This window comes from Phyllobates terribilis, unplaced genomic scaffold (genome assembly GCF_046119375.1).
Source record: "Phyllobates terribilis strain yellow unplaced genomic scaffold, ASM4611937v1 Scaffold_1__5_contigs__length_1240528914, whole genome shotgun sequence".
Classification (NCBI taxonomy): Eukaryota; Metazoa; Chordata; class Amphibia; order Anura; family Dendrobatidae; genus Phyllobates; species Phyllobates terribilis.
Genome location: NW_027362761.1, coordinates 226528704 through 226556043, shown reverse-complemented (window position 1 = coordinate 226556043; position 27340 = coordinate 226528704).

The following is a 27340-nucleotide window of genomic DNA, read 5'->3' as shown; positions in this document are numbered from 1 at the left end:
AAAAATCTCTATTATCCTGCTTTTTGCATTTTTTGCTGTAAAAAAATAAAATAATAGTGTCTCCCTGATTTTTCAGACACAAATATATCTGTTGAAAATAGTCTGGTATAGGCCCGAGAAATACAAGTGTGGTTTTGCAGTTCCACGGTACAAACCTCTGTATTATCCACTTTTGGGCCATTTGTATCTAAAAAAAACAGTTTGAGTGTGTCGCTCACTGTTCAGCCGCAAATATATATATATATTTTAAAAAGCCTGGTATACACAGTAAATTATTACTGTGGTTTTGATGTTCCACGGTAAAACATCTCTATTATCCTGTTTTTGGCATTTTTTGCTGTATAAAAATAATAATAGTGTCTCCCTGATTTTTCAGACACAAATATATCTGTTGAAAATAGTCTGGTGTAGGCCAGAGAGACAGAAGTGTGCTTTTGCTGTTCCACGGTAAAAAATCTCTATTATCCTGCTTTTTGCATTTTTTGCTGTAAAAAAAAAAAAAATAGTGTCTCCCTGATTTTTCAGACACAAATATATCTGTTGAAAATAGTCTGGTGTAGGCCCGAGAAATACAAGTGTGGTTTTGCAGTTCCACGGTACAAACCTCTGTATTATCCACTTTTGGGCCATTTGTATCTAAAAAAAAACAGTTTGAGTGTGTCGCTCACTGTTCAGCCGCAAATATCTCTATTTAAAAAAGTGTGGTATACCCCAGTAAACAATAACTGTGGTTTTCCTCTTCCACTGTTCTAATCTACTCTTTATTACCCTTTTTCCATTGATAGTGCAAGTGTAAGCTATTTTGCTTCATTTACAATGGGCAAGGCGCGTGGCAAGGGACGTGGAAGTGGACGTTCTGGTGATGGGTCGTGCAGAGGACGGGGCCGTGGCCAAGGTGAAAATGTGCCACAACCAACAGCCACATCTTCTCGCTCCCACTTCTTGACCGAATTACTAGGGAAGCACAGAACAACACCAGTATTGAGAACTGATCAGTGTGAACAGGTTATTAATTGGAAAGCAGACAATACTTCCAGTTACCTGGGCACCACCACCTCCGGTCTGTCTTCCACACGGTCAACTCTTAGTAGCCGTGAGTCTCGACCGCATGCTCCTCCTCACCCTGATGCTCCTTCCTCCCACCATGCCGAGTGTCGTCAGACAGCAAGTGATCCCACACTTGGACACTCTGAAGAGCTGTTCACTGGTCCATTTCCATATTTGGGCCCCTCGCCTGATACGCTTGAAGTGGTGGAAGAGGAGATCCCATGTAGCGATGCCCAAATATTTGAACAGCCACGGCCACAGGAAGTCGACGTTGGCAATCTGTCACAAGAGGTGGACGATGACGAGACACAATTGCCAGGAAGTGAGGAGGAGGATCGTGGTGCGCAAGTGGAAGAGGAGGAGGTGGTGGATGATCTAGCAACTGACCCAACGTGGAAGGAGGACATGCAGAGTGAGGCCAGCAGCACACAGGGGGAGGGAGGCAGAGTACCCCAACAGGCAGGAAGAAGCAGTGTGGTGGCCGCAGACAGAAGGCAGGCAACCGTTCCCCGTAACACCAACACGAGGGACGTTGCCAGTACAAGCGGTAGGTCTTCCAGAGTCTGGAATTTTTTTAAAGACTCTGCTGATAGCCCCAAAAAGGCCATATGTTCCATCTGCCATGCCAGCATCAGCAGGGGTGACAAAACTACCAGCCTGACCACCACCAGCATGATCAGGCACATGGCAGCAAAGCACCCGACTTTGTGGGCCAAACCCAGGGTCCACGACCAGTGTCAGCGGGTGTCACCACTGCTTCTTCCACTGTTGTGCGTGCAATAGAACCCCCTGTTGTGTGTGCAAGGCAATCCCCTGTCCATACTGCATGTAAAGATGCCCCCTCCTCTCAGTCTTCACTTGTTATGGCAGTTTCTCAAGAAACAGCATCAACGTCCACGTCCACGTCCCACCGCAGCGTTCAATTGTCCATATCCCAGACCTTTGAACGAAAGCGGAAATTCACAGCTAACGCCCCACAGGCCACAGTCCTAAATTCGCACATTTCACGACTGCTTGCATTGGAAATGCTGCCTTTTAGGCTGGTGGAGACGGAATCCTTCCGCAATCTTATGGCGGTGGCCGTCCCTCGGTACTCGGTCCCCAGCCGACACTATTTTGCCCGGTGTGCCATCCCCGCACTACACAAGCACGTGTCCCAAAGCATCTGCCGTGCCCTCAACAACGCAGTTACTGGTAGAGTCCACCTGACAACGGACACGTGGACAAGTGCTTGTGGCCAGGGACGGTACATCTCTCTGACGGCACACTGGGTAAGCATAGTGGAAGCCGGGACCCAGTCGGACCTTGGGACGGAACACATCCTCCCCACACCGAGGATTGCGGGCCCTATGTCAGTCAGAGTTGCCCCCACAGTGTACAGCTCCTGCGCATCCTCCTCCTCCTCCTCATGTTCAGCCTCCATCTCAGATATCACCACATCAGTTACAAGCTGGAAGCATTGCAGTACTGCCTCCGCCAAGCGGCAACAGGCTGTGCTGAAACTCATAAGCTTAGGTGATAAACCTCACACAGCTGTGGACAGCTGTGAAAGAGCAGGCAGATCTGTGGCTGAGACCGCAGAACCTACATCCCGGCATGGTCGTGTGTGACAATGGCCGTAACCTGGTGGCGGCTCTGAGGCGAGGTGAGATCACACACGTACCATGCCTGGCTCATGTGCTTAACCTCGTGGTTCAGCGGTTTCTTAAATCGTACCCCGAGTTGCCAGATCTGCTCGTGAAAGTAGCATGTCAGCTCATTTTCACAAGTCGGCTACAGCTTCCGCCGCCCTTGCTGTGTTGCAGCAGCGTTTGCAGCTTCCGGCACACCGACTGGTGTGTGATGTCCCCACACGTTGGAACTCTACCCTCCACATGTTGCAGAGGATTTGTGAGCAGAAGAGAGCAGTTGTGGAGTACCAGCTGCAACAAGGCCGTCGATATTCAGGTCAGACTCCACACATAAGACCTCAGGAGTGGACCTGGATGTCTGACATATGTACCATCCTGACAAACTTTGAGGAGGCCACCAAGATGGTGAGTGGCGATGACGCCATCATTAATGTCAGCATCCCACTTGTCTGTCTTTTGCAACGCTCTCTGCAGAGAATTAAAGAGGAGGCATTGCAGCCAGAGTATGATGAGATGGATCAAGAAGCCGTAGCGGGCGATTACACACAGCCCAGCCTCATCTCATCCCAACGTGCATTGGGGGACAATGAGGGAGAGGAGGAGGAGGAGGAGGAAGAACAGGAGCTGCTATCATGCGCTGTAGACGGTACTACCTGTACAAGTGTCATACCGTCGGTTCAGCGTGGGTGGCCTGAGGACATGGGGGAGGAGGAAGAGGAGGAAGAGGAGGAGGAGGAGGAGAGCATGGTCAGTCGTCATCTTGGTGAGGACACGGAAATCTTGCCTGTTACCAGTCTGGCAAGGATGGCTGACTTTATGTTACGCTGCCTTCACCGTGACCCTCGCGTTGTCAAAATGTTGGGTGACAGTCATTACTGGTTGGTGACACTTGTAGACCCCCGCTACAAGGAGAACTTTCACTCTCTTATTCCTGAGGTGGAGAGGTCTACAAAAATGGGGCAATACCAGAAGGCCCTTGCTGCAGAACTCTTAAAAAAATTCCCATCTGAACACGCTAGCGGCAGAGGTCACAGTTCGTTGCACAACCAAGGCGTACAGGCGAGAGAGATGCAACTCCAATCCACCAGAGGCAGGGGAACACTGTCAACGTTCTGGGACAGTTTTCTGACACCCGCCCAGCTTACAGGCCCTGAGGCGCGGGGTACTCTCACAAGGAGTGGAAAGTTTCAAAAGATGGTGAGGGAGTACCTTGCCGATCGTACCAGCGTCCTCCGTGATTCCTCTGTGCCTTTTAATTATTGGGTATCCAAGCTGGACACTTGGAATGAACTCGCTCTGTACGCCTTGGAGGTCCTGGCCTGCCCTGCCGCTAGCGTGTTATCGGAGCGTGTTTTTAATGCCGCTGGGGGAATTATAACTGATAAGCGCACTCGCCTGTCAACTGACAATGCTGACAAGCTGACCCTTATCAAAATGAACAAGGGCTGGATTGGGCCAGACTTCTCATCACCACCAAATGACAGCAGAGTAACATAAAGTCAAATCCACTGTGTTATTTCGGGAGGTGTATTCACATGCACCGCTTCACACCCACACATGGGTATACGCTTCCTCGTTTCGGCTGTTTAATCTTCTTCTCCTTATCCTCAGCCTCCACCACCACTATACCACCAGGGTGCCAGCATTGCAAGTTCCTCCGTCCTAATTTTTGGCAGCTTTTGCTGGGAAAGCATAAGCAAATACTATGGGAGACCCACTCCCCAATAATGGGACTTATGTTTGTAATATGCTGTACTGCATGGCTCTCGTAAGGGGCATTACAAGTTGCTCCATCCTAATTTTTGGCAGCTTTTGCTGGGAAAGCATAAGCAAATACTATGGGAGACCCACTCCCCAATAATGGGACTTGTGTTTGTAATATGCTGTACTGCATGGCTCTTGTAAGGGGCATTGCAAGTTGCTCCGTCCTAATTTTTGGCAGCTTTTGCTTGCAAGGCATAAGCAAATACTATGGGACACCCACTCCCCAATAATGGGACTTATGTTTGTAATATGCTGTACTGCATGTGACGCGCCCCCTGGGCCATGTGTACACGTGTGTGGGATACCCGGTGCCAGGTCTCTGGGGTCTGTAGTCTCCGTGGCGGTGACCCGGTCCCGTGGCTCAGGCTGGTCAAACCAGTGGCAATCTTTCTTAGGTTTTGAGGTTAATTGTCCGACTGCGCCACCCGTGGATTGCGGTCAGGGAGTACCACCGCTGAGAGGCAGACCGCTGAGGCTGGTGTTGTGTGCGCAGCATAAAATGGGATAACCCCCCTCGGGAGGAGTATAGCCTCAGGGCAGTGAGTGTGGATGATGGGGGTGATGGTGCACGAGCGCAGCAGGAATGACTCAGAGTCTGCAGTGCTGTTCAGGGTCTTTACTGATGATTATAAGGTAGACCCTCCCGGGAGTACTGGCTAGCATAAGAGGCCTGGTCAGTCTGTGAGCAAGCAGGAGTTCCCCTGGCCAGGTGGAGTTGTAGGCCTCCCCGTCTGTCTGCACTCTTCCTGGCTACCTTCCTGTAAGCGGGTAGAAGTAGCCCACATCCCTGTGTGTACCGTGTAGTGCTCACCCGTATGGCTGGTGACTTGGGGCCTTCTGTTAGCCTCCGCTCCACGACGGCGGTGCTGGTCCCTTGCTTGTGACTGAGCCTCCGGGCTTCTATGGCCAGAGGACCTGAAATCCCCTGCCGGCTGGTTTCTGCTGCTGGATATATAAGTCCTCACAGCTTCGGACTCCTGTGTCCGGTTCCTATTGTCTTCTGCCAGGGCGAGCTCTGCTCAGCTTCCAACCCTTCGTCTTTAGCTCCTACAGAGCTCCTTGCTGTTACTTTCCCTTGCTCTCACTCTGACTCTGACTGTTCTCTGTTCTCTGACTCACTCAACCCCACCCCAGATCCAGTTTATAAGGGCAGAATTCTCCCCTCCCAGGACTGGGGCAGGAGGATGTTGCATGTTTAAGGGATCCTGACCAGGAAACCTCCCACTTGCTCTCCGACGTAATCTCTATTACTGTGGTGACCAGACCCCTGGGGTGCCACACATGGCTCTTGTAAGGGGCATTGCAGTACCTCATAATTTTTGGAAAGCCTTCCATTCAGTGCTTAGGCCAACAGTGCACAGGAGACCCAGTTGCTATAAATGGAAAAAAAGGTTTAGTTAACGCCCTCTGACCTCCATGTCATTTCCAAGGGGCATTGGAGTGCCTCAAAATTTTTGGTAGGCATTGCACTCACTGTATGCCCTATAACTGTGTAGCCGAACCGCTCCTTTTGTTACAGAAACATATCCTACAAGACATATCTGTTTGACTGGCCTGATATTGATGTGAATGGTCCCTGTTCCTCCTGCTCTTTCTCCTTTGCCACTACCTCATCCATCATTTATCACCTGAAGCTTTGTTTTAACGGGAGTTATAGAACTTGGATAGTAGCAGGAAAACATCCAGCAATCCTCGGAGGAGGTAGGATATGCGCCAAAACGCTGACTTCCTCAGGCCTAGCCGCTACTACATACATGCGCTTGCATTACAACAAAACAAAGCAGATGCTAACTTCTATCATCCTCATCATGCTCCTCACCTTGGCACTCTCAACTCCCCTGATGGAGAAGCCAGGGCCCACCGGAGGAGTCTCCTCTAAACTAAAAGGCCCCATTTCAAGTGCAAGCTAGCAGTATGGAATTGCAGTCTGGGGTGGGTGGGTGGCAGGCTGCACACTTACACTTGCATTAAAAGAAAACATAGCAGATGCTAACTTCTGTCATCATCATCATGCTCCTCACCTTGGCACTCTCAACTCCACCGATGGAGAAGTCAGGGCCCACCGGAGGAGTCTGGTTCTCTGGTGGGCTCGTCCAATGCTGCCTAAAGCAGGCCGGGCTAAGAAAAGTGTGTGGGGGGATGTTCCAAGGAGAAATGGGGGCGGCTGTGGACACTCGGCCGCGGGGCGGCTGGGGACTGAGTATGGACACCCGGCCGCCGGGCGGCTGGGGACTGAGTATGGATTCCAGGCCGCCAACACAGCCATGACGTGGTGGCCAGATTCCGCCTCCACATGCCTAAAAGGCCCAATTTCAAGTTCAAGCAAGCAAGCAGTATGGTATTGTAGCCTGGGGGTGGGTGGGTGGCAGGCTGCATACTTGCGCTTGTATTGCAAGGAATGGGGGAGGTACAATTGAACACTGCCCTGGGACTAGAACTTGCATGGGGATAGTTGCAAGTCTGCATCTTCTGATGCGGCAAGGATCACTTATGATGGGCACACTTTTAGACAGTGACCTGGGAGTCAGAAATGCTTCCAGGGGTCTTCCCCATGCTGTTCCCATGTCTTTTCAGCACTTTATGCATGTGTCACACAGCACATGGCCAGATAAGGTTGTAAAATGTTAAAATGACATTTCCCGGTGAATGCATTTGTCATAGTTGAAAGCAATACAAAAGTGCAAAAACGCATAAAAAATGCTACTTGTGAACATAGCCGAAGGTGTGGAGGAGTATTTTTGTTTTTGGTCATTTATTTTAACTTATACACAAGTCTTTTCCCTGGAAAGGATGTTCCTTAACATATTTCACAGGAAAAAAGTTTCACTTTCGTTTTATTGTGAGCCTGTAAAAGTGGCTTAATACCTCTGACCACGTTGTTGACAGCAGTGACCTGGGGGTCAGAAATGCTTCCTGGGGCGATCCCCATGCTGTCCCCATGTCATTTGAGCACTGTCACTATCGTTTTGGGCACTTGTTAGGCTTTTAAAAGACTGCCGGGGGTGCCACCGCAAAAATGCTCGAGTCTCCCATAGACTAACATTGGGCTCGTTGCTCGGGTCGAGCACCCGAGTATCACGGTGAGCTCGGCCCGAGCTTCGAGCACCCGAGCATTTTAGTGCTCGCTCAACACTACTCCTTAGCCTTCTGCGTATTCCCCAACAAGAAGCACCTACCCTGGCTGATTGACAGGTCAGTGGCCCTGTACCAAAGCAAACAACCTGTCAATCACCCAGGGGAGAGTGCTGCTTGGTAGGAAGTACAGCATGAAGCGGAGAAGCTAGAAGTGCATCATCACGCCATAATGCACGGCCAGACTGAATTTCAAACCATGATTTCTAGTTGTCGAAGCAGCACTTTGGGGTCATAAAGGGATTGGCTGGCTTATTTTTTAAAGGGTTTCACAGTCATATTAGTGGTTTGAGTTTCTGACAGATTCCCTTTAAAAGAGTTTTCTGGGAATCCGCCAAAATTCTAAGTACCTGAGAGTGAGAAATGATGCTTTATGTCATGTATGTTAAAAATTCTTGACACATATGATCTAATAATAATCTTTTTATTTATATAGCATCAACATATTCTGCAGAGCTTTACAGACATTATGGGCACTGTCCCCATTGGGGCTCACAATCTACATTCCCTATCAGTATGTCTTTGGAGTGTAGGAGGAAACCCACACAAACATGGGAGAACATACACACTTGTTGCAGATGTTGTCCTTGGTGGGATTTGAACCCAGGACCCCAGCACTGCAAAGCTACAGTGCTAACCACTGAGCCACCGTGCTGCCCAGACCTATTGGGTCACTTGAGATTTTTGATAAATGGTTACATTTTTCTTAAAATAACACCTTTTATTACTTGTCTGCTTTGTGCTTTTTTTCTGTTCTTCCTCTTGGAAATATATAAATAAATTAACAACTGGGTGCTCCCATTCCCTTTGTCAATTGGGTGTGTCCCAACACAAGTCTGACACTGCCCAATCAGTGCTGCCAATGTCAGAATGTGTAAGGACACAGCTTATAGACAATACAAATGCTAATGCACAGTCTTCAATTTATTCAGATATTTTCAGGAGGAAAAATGATAAATGATATAATTTACCTAACATCCTAGCAGGCGAGCTGACAGGTCCTATGCTACACCGGAGAGCTGACCATTCGTTAGCGCTGGCAACAGATGTGACCTTATTTTGAATGATAAAATCAGCATTACAATTTAAAGTCTAACCATCGTAGGAAACAAGCCAACAGTATGGATTTTACCTGTGCACTCCTCAACAATGAAATTAGAATACCAAGAAGGAGAAGTCAAGGCATTATGGAAATCACAGGTTCAATAGACATAATGATATGCAAATGAAACAAATTTACAAAACATTTTGATTTGTTCAGTATTGAGTAGGAGCGAATTGCACGCCTTGGCTGCTATCAATGATGTTATTAATGGTTGTCTGAGGAATGTTCTGCCGCTCTGAATGCACTTGGGCATGCAAATCATTGAGATCCGCTGTTGGCAGCTCCCTTTGTAATTGCCAACCAATGACGTCCAAGATGTGCTCGATGGGAGACAAGTCCGGAGATGTTGCATGCCATGGTAGCACATTTCAGCCATGCAGGCTGCCAACAGTAGCCTGAGCAACATGCGGTCTGGTGTTGTTGTATTGAAAAACTGCTCCTGGGACACTGAATAAATGGCAGTACCACTGGTTCCATGATTATCCATTCTGTACTGCAAGTAAAGCTGGCCATCACACATTAAGTCTAAGGTGTCAAACGGGGTCTACAAAAACCATCAGAAGGTTTTTGCACACCATTGGTCTAAGAACCAGACATCCAGCTACAGGTGTCCATTCACCTCACTCCACCTCTTCTAAAGGCGATAATAGTGCATAGCAAGACTGTGATGAAGGCTGGAGTGGAGATTTATTCTCTCCAGCAATGAGTCTCGCTTTTATCTTGGATGCAATGATAGCCAAAAATTTGTCTGGAGATCACATTGGCAATGTAAGAGGGAACATCACGGCTGCTTTTTCAACAAGACAATGCAAGGCCACATTGCTCGTCCTACTTTGAGCAGCCTGCATGGCCTAAAAATACTACAATGTTCTGCAGCATCTTTGGAAATGCAAAAGGAGCTGCCAACAGTGAATCTTGATGATTTGCAAGCCCAAGTGCATTCTGCGTGTCAGAACATTCCTCAAACAACCATTAATAACCTCACTGATGAACCAAGGCTTGTAAGTGCGGGGATTTCTACACATAGCGCTCATTCTCCCTGCTGAATAAATCAAGATGTGTTTCCATTTCTTCATCATTTACATATCACTAACATGTCTATCATTCCTGTGATTTCCATAATTCCATGACTTTTCCTTCTTGGAGTCGCAATTTCAATGTTGAGGAGTGTAGCGGGGCTGTGTGTGATTTTGGCCATCTCACAATATTTACCAGTGAATAGGGATTGTACATCCAACAGTATAATTCATGGAAATTAATAACCTTTGTGACTCAACATATACCCATGACAATTCAGCAAGTAGCTATATCCTATATGTCATATCTATATGCCAATAACTCCCTCTTTACCGCATTGACGCAAATGTGTTTCTCTTCCTTACCATAGTACCAAAAATATCCTCTGGTGACCCAATATGTGACTATTGTGGAAATACAGCATAAATGAGTCTGGAAAGTGTTCCTTTTTCACTCGATGTATATAGTATATTTGAAGGAAGAATTCTCTTTCCACTCTCTGGCTTCACTTCCTCTAATCTGCAAGTTTAGCTGCAATTACCTTAAAGGGAATCTGTCCAAAGGACTTTACCCCTAAACTATTTTTATGTACATGTATCTCTTGAAAAGACAAGTCCAGCAATACCTTTAGCTAGCCAGTCTGTTCCTCTAATACCAAGAAAACAGAGTTTGAATTGATATGCAAATGAGGCTGAAGTGCTTTGATTCCTGGAAGCTCTTCCCAAGCCTTTGTCTTTCTGGCTCTATTCCCCACCCAGCGATACCACTTCCTTCTTGACTGACAGCCTTTATGCTGTGTGACTTCAACCAAAGGAGCTGTCAGTCAAGAAGGAGGAGGCGGCGGTGCTGGGTGGGGAATAGAGCCAGAAAGACAAAGCCTTGGGAAGAGCTTCCAGGGCCCAAAGCACTTCAGCCTCATTTGTATATTGATTCAAACTCTGATTTCTCAGTAATGGAAAAACAGATTGTCTAGCTAAAGGTATGGATTGACTGGTCTTTGCAAGACATATATTTTTCTATATACTGTATATATGGAGGGAGAATCTTGCTGACAGATTCCCTTTAGGCTTCAGCCATTCAGACATCAATGTTTTTTATGTACACAAAATAAATGGTAGCGGAGCCTTTGACCTCATTCAGACATCCATATTACATGTAAGTGTTCTATCAGTTTTTTTATGGATAAAGCATGTACCCATTATAGTCTATGCATCTGCTCACATGTCCATGTTTTTTCACAGACCGTGTGCTTTTTTCCAGCAACACAGAGGAAAAGTGCCATTACAAGTCTATGGGTCCGTGAAAACTACTTACAGCACACAGTGTGTCCCATCCATGTGCTGATTGTGTTTAACATTGCAAAGGATAGGAAAATCTGTGTATTTTATTTTTTTTCCCATATCTGAAAAATACTGATGACACACCGAACCAAAACACTGATGACACACCGAACCAAAACACTGAAGACACACCGAGCCAAAACACTGATGACACACCAAACCAAAACGCTGAAGACACACCGAACCAAAACACTGATGACACACCGAACCAAAACGCTGAAGACACACCGAACCAAAACACTGATGACACACCGAACCAAAACACTGATGACACACCGAACCAAAACACTGATGACACACCGAACCAAAACACTGAAGACACACCGAACCAAAACACTGAAGACACACCGAACCAAAACACTGATGACACACCGAACCAAAACACTGATGACACACCGAACCAAAACACTGAAGACACACCGAACCAAAACACTGAAGACACACCGAACCAAAACACTGACGACACACCGAACCAAAACACTGATGACACACCGAACCAAAACACTGAAGACACACCGAACCAAAACACTGAAGACACACCGAACCAAAACACTGATGACACACCGAACCAAAACACTGATGACACACCGAACCAAAACACTGAAGACACACCGAACCAAAACACTGATGACACACCGAACCAAAACACTGAAGACACACCGACCAAAACACTGATGACACACCGAACCAAAACACTGATGACACACCGAACCAAAACACTGATGACACACAGAACCAAAACACTGACGACACACCGAACCAAAACACTGAAGACACACCGAACCAAAACACTGATGACACACCGAACAAAAACACTGAAGAAACACCGAACCAAAACACTGATGACACACCGAACCAAAACACTGAAGACACACCGAACCAAAACACTGATGACACACCGAACCAAAACACTGAAGACACACCGAACCAAAACACTGATGACATATGTGCCATTTTTTTGCATACGGGAAAAACACTAATGTCTGAATGAGGCCTAATGCTGGTTTCTGATAAATGTGAATTGTCATAAGGCAATGATTCTAGAGAAGTGACTTAGTGGTTAAAAAAATGCCCATATAGTAGTTCATTAACAGTGCCAGACTGGTTTCCTAAGGACCTAATAATAACATCAATTCTGGGGACTTACCAACTGCTTGTCAATATTACATTACCTTCATTCACAAATTTACTTCTGCCTTTATATAATATTAAACTGGTTAGCTGGTTACATGAATGATGAGATGCTGCCTCTATCTGTACAGGGGGAATCAAGTGCATTATGCCAACTGCTGCTCATACACTGTGTGATGAGGACCCCACTCCTGCACAGTGGCCTACCAGGGGATTCACCTATTGCTCTGTGGGCCAGTCTGAGCATGTTCTAAAATTTAATGGAAGTGTCCACTATATTAAAACGCATTCAAAATAGCCCATGTTGGTTGAGAAATCAAAAAATTTCAATACTCACCCATTAGAATGGCACCACTTCCCTATGCTCCCACTGTGTCCCCCACCGGTCAATAGAAGGTAAGTACTGTTTCTATCACCATGGACCCATTTAGAATGTATTTTAAAGTAATGGACAGCTTCTTGAACGTCGGTCTGATGAGGTTATTAGTGTCAACTTTGTAAAATGTTTGATATATATGTTCAGCACATTTACATCAATGCATACATGTAGTGGGAAAGTCCCCTGTAGATAACACTTTCTGAAAGAGTTGTCGGGGATTTGAAACAATAAACTAACAGAAGGAAATGTGATCACATTAAAAAACACCTTTCTGGCCCGATAAGTCCTCATTGCTCCAGCACGTGTATGGCACAAGAGTGCTGAGACCAGCGACTGGCTGTAGTGGCCACTAGGGTTCCATTGCCAATGCCATGTATACAATTGGCTCAATATTTGCTTCATGTAAACCAACCTTTAGCAAATATATCTAAAATTGTGACACACTTTACATGAGTGCTACAAGGCTGTGCCACAGTTGTTTCCGAGGAAGGCACAGTGCCCATATTTCCTGCTTCTGCCAGTTCTCATGAATTTATCTGAACAAGTTTTCTGAAAGCTAAATGTTTTCTGGGATCATTTAATTCCTGATGTTATAATTAAAAATTGAAGGCCACGTTCCCATGTGCAAAAATGCTGCTTTTTTTTCCGCAGCTATTTTTCTGCAGGTGTGCGTTTTTGCTGTGTTTTTTACCCTTTGTTGATGCTCTTTAGTGCAGCTTTAAGGCAGCATTCATGCTGCATTTTTACACCTAAAAATGCAACTACATTTTTTATATGCGTTTTTCAAGGTTCCTCTTAAAGATTAATCTATAATATACTTACCTTGTAATGTCTTCACATCCTGTTCCGTCCAGATGTGTCCGGATCCCAGAATTCCAAGCGGCAGAAGTTTGTCGACCGCAATATTGAGACACCCAAGTGATGGGTGTCTCAATATGGAAACCGCTGGTGGTACCAGCCTCTTGAGCGGTACCACCAGCGGAACACCGTCGCAATCACGCCGTACACGCCACATACGCCGCCGTGGCGATTCAATGACCGCCGCCATCTTTGTACAGGTGGCGCGCATGCGCAGTTTTAATGTGACCGCCGCTATCTGCCTGCACAAAGATGGCGGCGGTCTAATTTACTGCGCGGGGAGACAGCTCAAACGAGATAACACATGAGGGAGGAAGACAGCACAGGGGTGGAGAGAGAGAGCAGACAAGGGGGAGAGCGCATGGGGTACACAGGTCAAAGAAGAGATCACACGAGAGGAGAAGACAGCAGATGGGGGAGAGAGAAAGTGCACAGGGGGGAGACAGACAGAGCACAGGGGGGGAGACAGCGCAAACGGGACAGCACATGAGCGGAGAACACAGCACAGGAAGGAGAGAGAGACAGCAGACAAGGGGGAGAGCACATGGGGTAGACAGGTCGCAGAAGAGAGCACAGACTGGAGAAGTCAGCACATGGGGGAAAGAGAGAGTGGATAGGTGGGTGAGCACATGGGGGGGAGAGATTCTCAACACTGCAAAGCCTGCCCCCATCGTGACATTACCGCTCTCCCGATGCGATAGCATCAGGCCTCCATCTAGTAGGAAAAATAAAACTCACCAAAAACGCATAGTTCAACAGCATCTTTATACACACAGTGGGCATGAAATTTCATGAAATAACCATTTTACTTGAACTTTTAGATACGTTGGATTTTCTGCACACACAAAAATAAACTGCACCGGAAATAATGCAGCGTTTATGTGTATTCTTCACACGTCCTACACATGCACTTTTTACAGCATCTTCTAATGAACTTTAAGAAATGTCATGGCATTTTTTGGTGCCATTTTTTAATTTGTAGCAATTTTTTCTATATTTTTTTCTGCTTTTTTTCAAGCCCTATTAGAAGTTTATGAGAATAAGAGTTGACATGGATTTAGGCATTTTTCTGGAAAACTGTGTGAGTGAAGCCAGTGGTGTAATCTAGAAATTGCATTTTATATTATTATTCAATGTATTCTGTGTGGTGAACTAGATGTAGAAAGAATCTTGTACAAACATGTTCTTTATTTATATTCCTTTATATGGATGCACTTGGCGGCTACTGCTACAATATCCATGTTCATGATGTCCTCCCATGGCAGCATTTACCATTTACATGTGGGCATATACAATTCATGTGCAGAAATGTTAACTTTTCAGAAGCAAACCTCCCATAAAACCTGCCAGACTTCCCCGTAACTTCCAGAGAAGTCTCATGCACTGCATAACAATGAGGTAGCAGTTCCTGGCCTTACATAAGCCTTACTGGAAGAACACGCGCTGCCCCTGACCGGCTGCAGAGGAACAATGTGGTCACGTGATTGAGTGGTTTCACTTGTTTCGTAATTGTTTCACTATAGCTCAGGGTTGGGTGGGCAGCTGTTACAGGGCCGCCTACTGATATCTGCACATTACCCTCTGCTCATTTCCACTAGTTTTATCTGAAATTCTAATAGCCGAACAGTGCCAAAGGCAAGCATGCCGATTAATTATACCAGCTCACATTTTACAATGCAAAATACAGTAGTATTAGGCCATGTTCATACGTTCAGTATTTGGTCAGTATTTTACATCAGTATTTGTAAGCCGAAATCAGGAGCTGAACAGAGGAAAAATATAATAGAAACACGTCACCACTTCTATATTTGTAAGCCAAAACCAGAAGTGAATGAAAAACGCAGATGTTAAATATGGACCAAATACTGAACGTGGCTTTAATGTGATAAAGTGTACTGCTGCAGCAACTATAAAGAGGTTCTACAGACCAGGACAACAAGAAAAACAGAATTAACTAATGTAATTTCAGCTCCAAGGCAAATAAAATTAGAAATAGAGAAAAGCAATTTGTACTGCGTCCAATCTGGTCCTCATTGGGACTTCTGTATCCAGCATCTTCAGCTAGGACTTACTAGGCCCTGGGATATCATGACCTTGTGTAAGGTCTAGTCACTATGTCACTGAGCCTAGGAAGCACAAGAGGTGCCTAGGATGCCGGGCCAAGCATGCTGAGTGTAGTTAAGTGAAGACCAAGTCATGGAAGACTGGACGTCAGACCAAGTCATGGAAGACTGGACGTCAGACCAAGGCATGGAAGACTGGAGGTCAGACCAAGGCATGAATTGAATTGTGCACTTCAAATTAGAATAGTCTGAAAATGTGCCAAACTGAGCAAAATTTTCAACTTGAGCTTCATTATATTGCTGAATTTCTGCACTCTAGTGTGACTCTATCTGTCAGTGCTTGTTCTGAAGTCTGTACTGTTATCATTATATTTGCATATAAAGATAACAGAGACTTTGAATAAGCACATTGCATGAGTGAGCAATGAATAGGAGAACTGCTGTGGAAACTGTTCAAGGGTGGGAGCAAGAGAATTGTGATTTTGCAGGTCTAATAACAGGTTAGGAACTGGGAGGGAGAGGAAGAGGAGCAGTTTTCTAAAGAAATCAATAGTCTTGAGAGAGGTAACTGGAATCTCATGAGCTACTTCTATGACCTGAAATGCAACTGATGTACATACTCAACCAGGCTCTGGTGGTTGGTCTCCTTGGCAAAAAGCTGTACGCTATGTAAGATAAAAGCTCTCCTAGCAGGAGATCCACAGCAGATAGAAAAAGCAAGTGGAAACTTGCTTATTTTCATACAAATTATACCAATTCTTTTTACATGAGAATACCTTTTTAAGTAAGCAAGGTGGCTCTCTGATTAGCACTGTAGCCTTGCAGTGCTGGGTTCCAATTCCACCAAGTAGAACATAAGCAAGGAGTTTGTATGTTCTCCTTGTGTGTGTATGCGTGGATTTCATCTCAGTACTTTGGTTTCCTCCTACACTCCAAGCCATACTGATAGGGAATTTAGATTGTGAGTAAGTGATGATGATGTCTGAATTAATAAAGTAAAATAAATAAAAATAAATGTATTACTAATCCAGACTTCCTTTCAGCTCAGCTATGCTTCCTCTCTGGCATAGTACAATGAGGTATCAAAAATGGGTATGCCAGAATTTTGGCTCATTGCGATTAGTAAATCTGCCTAAATATCACGTTAGGTGAAGTTATCAGTTTGGGGTCATAGTTCTTTTAAGTCACAACTGGATACAATTTAGTAAGCTTAGGATTTATTCATATTATCAACCTCTAGATGTAAGCGAGACTGTTCTGGAACAAGGCTTCGCAAATGTTGATGAGCTAAAACATAAAGTATACTAGAAATTTTCTGGACAAATGTGGAAAAAGTTGTGAAGCTCAGGATCAGCTTCTTTACAAATCCCATATGCCATCTAAAAAAGTGTTGTGTTACAAATCATCCCAGGGCAGCTCAGTGTTATATTTTATTACTATTGCATTTTTACTACCAGTGTTAAACCATCAGTCCAAGTGTTAAAAGGGTTTTGTCATCATATGTTATTCCTTTTAACATGAGAGTTACAGTAGCTTTTAGCTGATTATGGTGGGTATTGCTACCGAGACACCTGGTAAACAGTTAATTTCGCTTAGGGTAATTTTTTGTTGAGAACCACAAATTGCCAAAATCTGCATGTAGGTGGCTCCCCACTAACACTCATACAGTGGGGTCTCAGGAAAGAGTTATGACTTCCATATGCCTTAATATGGCGCACGGGCAGAATATAATTTGTTCTATACCACCAGAATGTCTAAGCACGCAGAACAGGGAGAAGCATTTCCTTAGTAAAGATACATGATGTCATCACATCCCTTGTGTAAGTTCTGAATGTTACTGAGTTCAAGCCAAGTCCTGGCAGGATACAGACCTTGTAGGACACAACTGTTTTACTGCAAAATCACTTGTCCTTTTTAATGCAGTGTCTTCCAGATAAGCAGAGCTGTCTGTCTATTTCCTGAGCTCAATGATCAAGACTGTCGTACTTTTCTGTTTTGCCCCTCTAGAATACAGAAGTTCATTTAATGTGTATCAGCCATGACGGAGAAGGAGACTGGTTTAGCTATTGAATTGATGCAGAAAGCCATCCCCTTCATCATGTGTCCAACACAGACATAGGCTGTGGCAGGACATACATGGAAGAGGAGACTGGCACCAGGAGAGGGGAGCTGAAATAGGATGATCCACGTACATTCATTAAAGGGTTACTCTACTACTTGTGTATTGATGATGTGACCTCTCCTACAGATGTGTCATCAATATCTGCTGTTCTCGGTGCCATCGGTGGCTGGATGTTAGCAGTTGGGGAGCTGAAGAGCACCGCTACGTCAGTGCTGTAGTGGCCGTGGCTGGATACTGGAGATCCATTCTTATTCATTCAATAATCCTCTCCTACCTATGCATTATATGGTGGGCTACAATAAATAGCATTACATATGTATAGATCTTGTTAACTAGCATTCTCAGCTGTACCATAAATGGTTAATTAATCAATACTTGTACATCTACTCACCTCTTCATCACTCAACCTCATGTCATTAGGAGGTAAATATCTGATCACCGGTGGGGAACTAAACTGGGACCCACAATAGTTACTGTTGGAAACTTGACAATCATTCAATTTAAAGTTTTCCTCACTGTGGGCAATGCAGTGAGAAGCAATGGTGAGACAGTCAATGGACGTTTCGGAGGACATATAAAAAGTGAGCTGTTTCATAGCTGTCGCATGGCTGTTTACTCTTCTGGTGATTGTTGAATTTACAGTCAATTTATTATACATAGATTGATTAACTGATTTACCCAAAATTCATGAGTACAACATTTTGTAACTAGAGGAGAAACATCAAAATGGTGTCATTATCTCTTTGATCAATGTGTGCTTCCAGGAAGAAAAGGATCCCACTTGATTGAGACAGATTTCAAAATATGAATTGGCGAAGGCAGAAATCCTTTGCTTTTAACACAATATCTATGTTAAACATTTCTGAGATGATTCTGAAATTAACAAGGGATATCATTTGTGAAGATAATGGCTCAGAAAGTGAGATGGTATAAAAGCATGTCGCAATGAGCACAAGACAGCAGTCTCTTTTATCTGCAGAACGTGTACCTCCTGTCAAGCCAGAATAGGACTTTCTACAAGCAAATTAAATTAGAGTTCAAAATAACTCACTTTATTACATTTTTTCATATGGTTTTCTTCCAGCGTTGGTTGGAAGGCCCTTACTTCTACACCACATTCTGGACCCTTGCTGTTGTCACGGGTGTGTCAGAGGTGACAGACAGTCGCCCTGCAATGGTCTGCAGGAGATCTCCACGTTTGGCAATGCAAACAGCTGCCTTGATAGGAGGCTGTGTTTAGGACCCAGCGACTACCTCCCTTTAGTCTGGGTGTATTTATATGTGGCGCCCCTGGGGGTTCGATCGCCACAGGGATACTGCACCTCTTTAAAGGGGTGTGGTATCTCTCCTTCGAGGTAAGGATGGTGCAACTGTCAGGACCCCACCTTCGCACCCAACACTACACTTCTCCCACCTTAGGGGGGGGCTAATAAGCACCAGTGTGCTGCCCCATCCGGGATAAGTGGAGATGGGGGAACCAAAAGATAGGGGGAACCATGTAGTGGGTGAGGGTGGAGGACGCACAAGTAGGTTACACTTAATAATTCATATTTAATAAACAACCATCTTGGGCTTATGGTCTTTTGATTGTGATCTTCATCACTGAACGTGGCTTTCTGTGTGAACCTGCAGTTGATTGGGACACGGTCCTCGTACTCTGGCCTTGAGTCGAGGAGCGGGCAAGAGTTAATGGATGTCTCTACCCGGTCAAGGTCCCTACCCAAAAAGGTCTGGAGCAGAGGAGTCTAGCTCCACCGCAAAAGGATCCCAGGGGGATGCAGACGGAGCGGTATACGCCACCTGTCCTCGCCATTCTGGCCTAGTCAGAGGGATTCCTGCTGCAAAAGGGGTCCCGGCCCCCGATATCTGACTTTGTTACTCTATGTCTCAGTCGGAGAAGCCCGGAGGCTCTGTGGATCCCACCGGGTAACGGAGCGGAGTCGCCACCCGTACCCTTGTTCTTTGCATAGTCCAGAGGGAGACCCGGCCTTTCTACACACACGGATAGGAGAGGACTTAGTTTGAAGTCTAGGAACACTTTGGTGCGGGGTCCAGGATAAAGCACCTGAATTACTTGGAGGTTGTCGGACCCCCGGTCCTGGTGGTCGCAGAGCCCCGTGAGGTGCCGGGAGAAGCCTTGCAGCTGCATGCCCCACCGTGAGTAAAAACCCTGGAAGTCTACCCCTATGGCCTCTGGTCTCTTTATTTCTGCACCGCACCGTACAGCACCAGAACTCCTCCACTACAACTCCCTCCATTCGCCTCTCTGCCCTGAGGCACTGCTCCGCCTGTGGGGAGTAGCACCATCTCCTGCAGCCACTACATCCCACCTCAGAGGACTGCCGCAGCGCTGGTGGCCATCACCAGACACCACAGGTGGCGTAGTTAATACCACCACTCGATGAACACTAACCCTGAAAGCCCATTACACCCTTTTAAATGTGACGGCCCTGGGCACGGAACGGGTCCAGGCCACGGCTACAACCCACCAAACATCTGACCCGGCTCCGAGTAACCCCACTTCCCAGGGTGAGGGCTGCGAGCGTCACACATATACCTGGTGCGTCTAGGTGGGCGTCGCCGGTTATATTCATTTCTACTTGAAACTTGGCTGAGGCAGCATCACATCCTCTTTGGAGTCTTGAGGCCATGTGCCCTGTTGGAGTTCTTCTAAAGCTGAGTTGTTGTTCCCCTGTGTTGTCTTCCCCTTTTGTCTTTAGAGTGTAAGTGGAGGTTGACTAGTGCTCATCTCCTTCCACCCCCAGCTATAGCCTTACCCCAGGGATAATAGGGCGAGGCACGTGATCGGCGACAGTTGTGGAGGCTGCATAGGGACGTTAGGGGGAGACAGGGTGATGCTAGTCCAGATTAGGAGGTCACCTCTTCCCCCTTTCCCTAGTGTCTGGGCTCCCTTTCCCTTTTCCCTCTGTGTTGCACTCACACCTGGTGTGACTCTCTGTGTTGCACTCACACCTGGCGTGACATTATAACCGGCCGAGCACGTTTAGGAAAAAAAAAAACAACACTAGATTGACATTTTTTTCTTCTTTGTGTGTTTTTGGGCTTGCACCTTTTTTTTCCTTACTCCCTTTAGTATGTGATCTCGAGCTCGCAGAGCAGTTCCGCTGTTTGTTTCTGGAGGTGAATGACCTCCGCTGTGAGGTTCAGCAGCAGTATCACCGGTTATAGCCCGCCAATGTAGGGGTTTCTGCTGGTAGACCTGTCCAGTCTGAACCCAAGGTTGCCCTCCCGGACAGGTTTTCAGGAGGTAGGGATAAAATTTTTGTGTTTAAGGAGGCATGCAAATTGTACTTCAAACTTCGTCCCTATTCCTCTGATAATGAGGAGCAATGGGTTGGTATTGTGATCTCTATACTGCAGGGCTTGTTAAACATAATCCATTGGTGGATTGGCAAAATGGTGAGATTACTGAATGGGGAGATTACTGCCATGAGTACTGTCTGAATGTTTCTATTGCTTCTCTCTCTACGGAAATACTGCCTGCTTTTCTGTCTGATTTTGAGGACGTTTTATCTGAAAAGGAGTGTCAGGATTTGCCTCCTCATCGTGCTTATGACTGTCCTATTAACCTGACCCCCAGAGCTAAACTACCAAAGTCCAAACTATAAAATCTTTCTGGCCCTGAGAGACTAGCCATGAAGGTTTTCATTGCGGAAAGTCTGGAGAAGGGACATATCAGACCCTCATCTTCGCCCGTGGCGGCAGGGTTCTTCTTTGTGAAGAAAAAAGATGGTGGTCTACGTCCCTGTTTAGATTTCCGGGAATTAAATCAAATTACTATCCGTGATCCATACCCTCTTCCTCTGATTCCTGATTTGTTCAGCCAGGTTGTGGGAGCTAAGGCATTCTCCAAGTTGGATTTAAGGGGAGCCTACAATCTGGTTAGAATCAGAGAGGGGGACGAATGGAAGACAGCGTTCAATACCCCGGAAGGTCATTTCGAGAGTCTGGTTATGCCTTTTGGTTTGACCAATGCACCTGAGGTATTCCAGCATTTCATAAATTATATTTTTCATCATTTGGTGGGGGGGTTTGTGGTGGTCTATCTGGACGATATTTTGGTTTATTCACCTGATTTTGAGACCCATTGGGGGCATGTTAAGCAGGTACTCCAGGTATTAAGGGATAACAAACTTTATGCCAAACTAGAAAAATGTGTTTTTGCTGTTCAGGAGGTGCAGTTTTTGGGATACTTGTTATCATCTTCAGGTTTTCGGATGGATCCGGAGAAGATCCGTGCAGTCCTTGACTAGGAACGTCCCGAGAACCTGAAGGCCCTACAACGTTTTCTGGGCTTTACTAATTTTTACAGGAAATTCAACCAAAATTACTCGGTGGTAGTGAAACCCGTTACTGACATGACGAAGAAGGGGTCTGATTTTTCCAACTGGTCGGAGCCTTCCCTCCAGGCTTTTTCTTCCTTAAAGAATCATTTTGCCACTGCACCTATTCTCAGTCAACCCGATGTTTCTCAACCCTTTATTGTGGAGGTTGATGCTTCGGATGTCGAGGTTGGGGCAGTGTTCTCATTGTTCGTCCCCTGGTAAATGGCGTTCATGCGCCTTCTTTTCTAAAAAATTGTCTTCAGCTGAGAGAAATTGTGACGTAGGTAATAGGGAACTTTTAGCGAGCAAATTGGCGTTTGAGGAATGGCGACACTGGTTGGAGGGGGCTGTCCATCCTATTACTGTTATTACGCACCATAAGAACCTGTCATATCTCCAGTCAGCTAAACGTCTCAACCCTAGGCAAGCCAGATGGTCCCTGTTTTTTTACTAGGTTCAATTTTGTTGTCACTTTTTGTCCAGGGGTCAAAAACGTCAAGGCTGATGCTTTGTCCCGGAGCTTCCCTGGTGGTGGTGACGATAAGAACTCTGCCCCGATATTACAGAAAGGGGTAGTTATTTTGGCTCTTTTTCCTGAACTGGAGGGTGAGGTGCTGGAGACTCAGGGGGACACTCCTGCCTCCTGCCCTTCAGGAAAGTTATTTGTACCACCTGATCTGCGCAGTAAAGTAATCAAGGAACATCATAACTCAGTGCTTGCTGGGCAATCAGGTGGTAAGGCGACAGCGGACCTCCTCTCTCGTCGTTTTTGGTGGCATCGGGATGAAATTGAACATGTAGCTGCTTGTAGTATTTGCGCGCGTTCTAAGGTTTCGCACACCCGTCCGTCTGGTACTCTTCTTCCGCTACCTATCCCTAGCAGGCCATGGACACACTAGCCCATGGATTTTATTACTGACCGACCAGTTTCTGCAGGCACAATGGTGGTTTTAGTAGTAGTAGATAGGTTCAGTAAAATGGTTTACTTTGTTGCTTTACCTGCACTTCCCAATGCTAAAACACTTGCTCAGGTGTTCATAAATGAGATTGTGAAGCTTCACGGGGTTCCCTCTGATGTGGTGTCTGATCGGGGGGCCCAGTTTGTTTCCGAGTTCTGGAAGCCATTCTGTTCTCGACTGGGGTGCCGCTGTCCTTTTCCTCTGCCTTCCACCCTCAGTCGAATGGTCAGACCGAGCGGGTCAATCAGAACTTGGAGACATACCTCAGGTGTTTTGTCTCCAAAAATCAGGAGGATTGGGCATCCTACTTACCGCTGGCAGAATTTGCCATCAATAATCATCGCCAAGAATCCACTGGCAGGTCACCGTTTTTCGGTGCATACGGTTATCATCCACAGTTTGGTACTTTCAGTGGGGGGGAAGCTTCAGGAGTTCCTGAAGAGGAACGGTTTGCTTTGTGTCTTCCCCTTTTGTCTTTAGAGTGCTAGCGGAGGTTGACTAGTGCTCATCTCCTTCCACTCCCAGCTATAGCCTTACGCCAGGGATAGTAGGGCGAGGCACGTGATCGGCGACAGCTGCAGAGGCTGTAATGGGACGCTAGGGGGAGACAGGGTGATGCTAGTCCAGATTAGGAGGTCACCTTTTCCCCCTTTCTCTAGTGTCTGGGCTCCCTTTCCCTTTCCCCTCTGTGTTGCACTCACACCTGGCGTGACAGCTGTAAACTCTTCCTGATAAGACAGGAAATATGAGACTAAAATAGTCCCAGGTGCCACTGTGAAAATTGCAAAATGGGGTATTCTCACTTCATACATTTATTGACCATCCACAGGATATGTCACAAAATGTATAGTAGGTCTCACCAATGTGACCTGTATTAATATTGCTAGTCGGGCTAGTCATCGCTTCTGTCAGTAGAGAGGTGGTTACAATTCCCATTTATGAAAATTCTGAGCGCCTTTTGTACTAATTATACATTTATGACCTATCCTTTGGATATTACAAAAATATCATAAAAAAACAATGGAGTGGACACCACCTGTATATTGACGGAAAGCTGAGAATTACAGGCAGAAATGTATCCATCATACATTACCATCAGGGAGGCGTCGGATTGGTTCTAAATATATTCTGCAGTGGGACAACAACCTCAAACAGCTAGTGTCATTAAGAACTATCTTCAGTGTACAGAGGAACAAGAAGTCCTGGATGTAATGATATGGCTCCCACAGAATCCTAATCTCATTACCATGAGATTAGGTCTGTTCGATTACATGAATCGACAGAAGGATTTGCCCAAGTCTACATCCACAGAAGATCTGTGGTTAATTCTCCAAGATTATTATTATTATTATTTATCATTATAGCGCCATTTATTCCATGGCGCTTTACATGTGATAGGGATATACATAGCAAAAACATTTACATAATCTTAACAAAACGAGTCAGCGACTGGTACAGGAGGAGAGAGGACCCTGCCCGCGAGGGTTCACAATCTACAAGGGATGGCTGAGGATACAGTAGGTGGGGGTAGAGGAGGTCATGCAGTAATGTGGTGGGGCGGTGGTTACTGCAGGTTGTAGGCTTGTCGGAAGAGGTAGGTCTTCAGGTTTCTTTTGAAGGCTTCCATGGTAGGCGAGAGTCTGATGTGTTGGGGTAGAGAGTTCCAGAGTAGGGGGGGATGCGTGGGAGAAATCTTGTATGTGATTGTGGGAGGAGGAGATAAGAGGGGAGTAGAGAGAGAGATCCTGTGAGGATCGAAGGTTGCGTGCAGGTAAGTACCGGGAGACTAGATCACAGATGTATGGAGGAGACAGGTTGTGGATGGCTTTGTATGCCATGGTTAGGGTTTTGAACTTGAGTCTCTGGGCAATGGGAGCCAGTGAAGGGATTGACAGAGGGGAGAGGCTGGGGAATAGCGGGGGGACAGGTGGATTAGTCGAGCAGCAGAGTTTAGGATAGACTAGAGGGGTGCAAGAGTGTTGGAAGGGAGGCCACAGAGCAGGAGGTTGCAGTAGTCAAGGCGGGAGATGATGAGGGCATGCACTAGTGTTTAGTGATGAGCGAGTGTGCTCGCTCCTGCTTTGTACTCGCCCGAGCATCTCACTGCTGGAGATGCTCGGCGAGTACTTCCAGGATGCTCGGGTGGGAGTTTGAGTCTCCGCCCCGCATGTTTGGCGCTTTTTTAGCAGCGAATAAACATATGGGGATTGCCTGCCACTCACTGTAATGCTGCAGCCATGTTGATTGTGGAATTACAGTGATTGGCTGGCCACATAGCGTCATCGGGTCTATATCAGACCCGGTGGCCCTATGCTCGTCACAGTCTACCCTTCAGACAGGCAGAGTAGGGAGAGGTGCTGCTGAGCTAGGGAGAGAATTGGCGGTTTATTAGTCAGGTATTAGGTATTCCACAGCTATCTATACACATCAGAACTAACAGTCCTTCTAAGAACTAATCCAGCTGCATATATTACAGGTGATAGCAGGAGTTAGGCAGGCAGAGTTTGTGGACACTGTATACAGCAGAATAGGGTCGTCCGTTGCACATTCAGTCTGCTGCTGTTACAGATATCCATAGCCCTAGATATCAGGGCTAAATTTTTTTTTTTGCTCTTAATCCTGATTCTTTATATCTATAACGCCACTGCCTAAAACCGTGGTCATCAGACGTGATCCGATATTACTGCGGTAATAATCGTCACATTTTTTGGAGTTTGCCAAATATTACACTCCAGTTAAAGTCTGCCAGTTGTGTGTTGTTCAACCTATTCACTCTTGGTTGCTGACCAATACCACATCTATAAGGCCACTGCCTAAAACCGTGGTCATCAGATGTGATCCAATATTACTGCCGTAATAATCGTCACATTTTTTGGAGCGTGCCAAATATTACACTCCATTTAAAATGAGCAAGGTGCGTGGTAAGGGATGGGGAAGTGGACGTGATGCTGATGGTGCATGCAGAGGGAGCGCAACAAACACCCACATCATGTCGAACTACCATCCTGTCCCAATTTCTAGGGGGCCACGGAACACCACTCTTGAAGCCAGAGTAGTGTGAAAAGGTTGTTGGTTGGATAGCAGACAATGCTTTCAGTCAGTTTGCCACCACCACCACCCTGTCTTCCACACGGTCCAGTCTCAGTAGCTGTGAGTCTGGACCACATATTCCATATCCTGATCCTCCTTCCTCCCACCATGCTGAGTGTCCGGAGACAACTGATCCCACACTTGGACACTCTGAAGATCTGTTCACTTTTCCATTTATAGATTTGGGTCTCTTGCCCAGCCCGCTTCAAGTGAGGCAAGAGGAGATCGCCCAAATATTTGAGCAGCCATGGTCACACGAAGGTGACGGTGGGAAAGTGCAATTACTGTCGCAAGAGATGGATCATGATGATGATGAGACACAATTGCCAGCAAGTCAGGAGAAGGTCCAGATTGCGTACGTGGAAGACGAGGTGGTGGACGATGAAGTCACTGACCCAACCTGGCAAGGTGACATGCAGAGCGAGGACAGCAGCACAGAGGGCAAGAGAGGCGTAGCACCACAACAGGCAGTAACAAGCAATGGAGTGGCCACAGATACAAGGTGGGCAACTGTTCCCCAGAACATGAGGGAAGTTGTCAGTCCAAATGTTAGGTTTTCCAGAGTCTGGCTCTTTTTTAAAGACTGTCCAGATAACCCTAAAAAGGCCATTTGCAACATCTGCCATGCCAGCATCAGCAAGGGCAGCAAAAGTACCAGCCTGACCACCACCAGCATGCTCAGGCACATGACAGCAAAGCACCTGACTAGTTGGGCTGAACACCAAGGTTCAGGAACAGTGTCTGCGGATGACACCACTGCCTGTTCCGCTGTTGTGCGTGCAAGCCAATCCCCTGTGCATTGCGCAGGCAAAGATGCCTCCCGTCCTGCACCTGTCGTTGCACACTCGCAACCACCACCACGTCCTTGTCCCAGCGCAGCGTTCAGTTGTCCCTACCTTAGTCCTTTGAACGCAAGTGCAAATACGCAGCCAGCCACCCACAGTCCACAGCGCTAAACTGCCACATTTCTACACTATTTACACTTGAAATGTTGCCTTTTAGGCTCGTGGAGATGGAATCTTTCCGCAACTTCATGGCGCCGGCCGTCCCTCGGTACTCGGTCCCCAGCCACCACTATTTCTCCCGGTGTGCCGTCCCCACCTTACACAAGCCCGTGTCCCAGAAAATTACCTGTGCCCTCAGCAATGCAGTTACTGGGAAGGTCCACTTAACCACGGACACATGGACAAGTCCTTGTGGCCAGGGACGGTAGATCTCGCTGACGGCACACTGGGTTAATATAGTGGAAGCCAGGACCCAGTCGGACCTTGGGACGGAACACATCCTCCTAATGCTGAGGATTTTCGGGCCCTGGATCAATCAGGGTCACCCTCACATTCTACAGCTCCTGCGCCC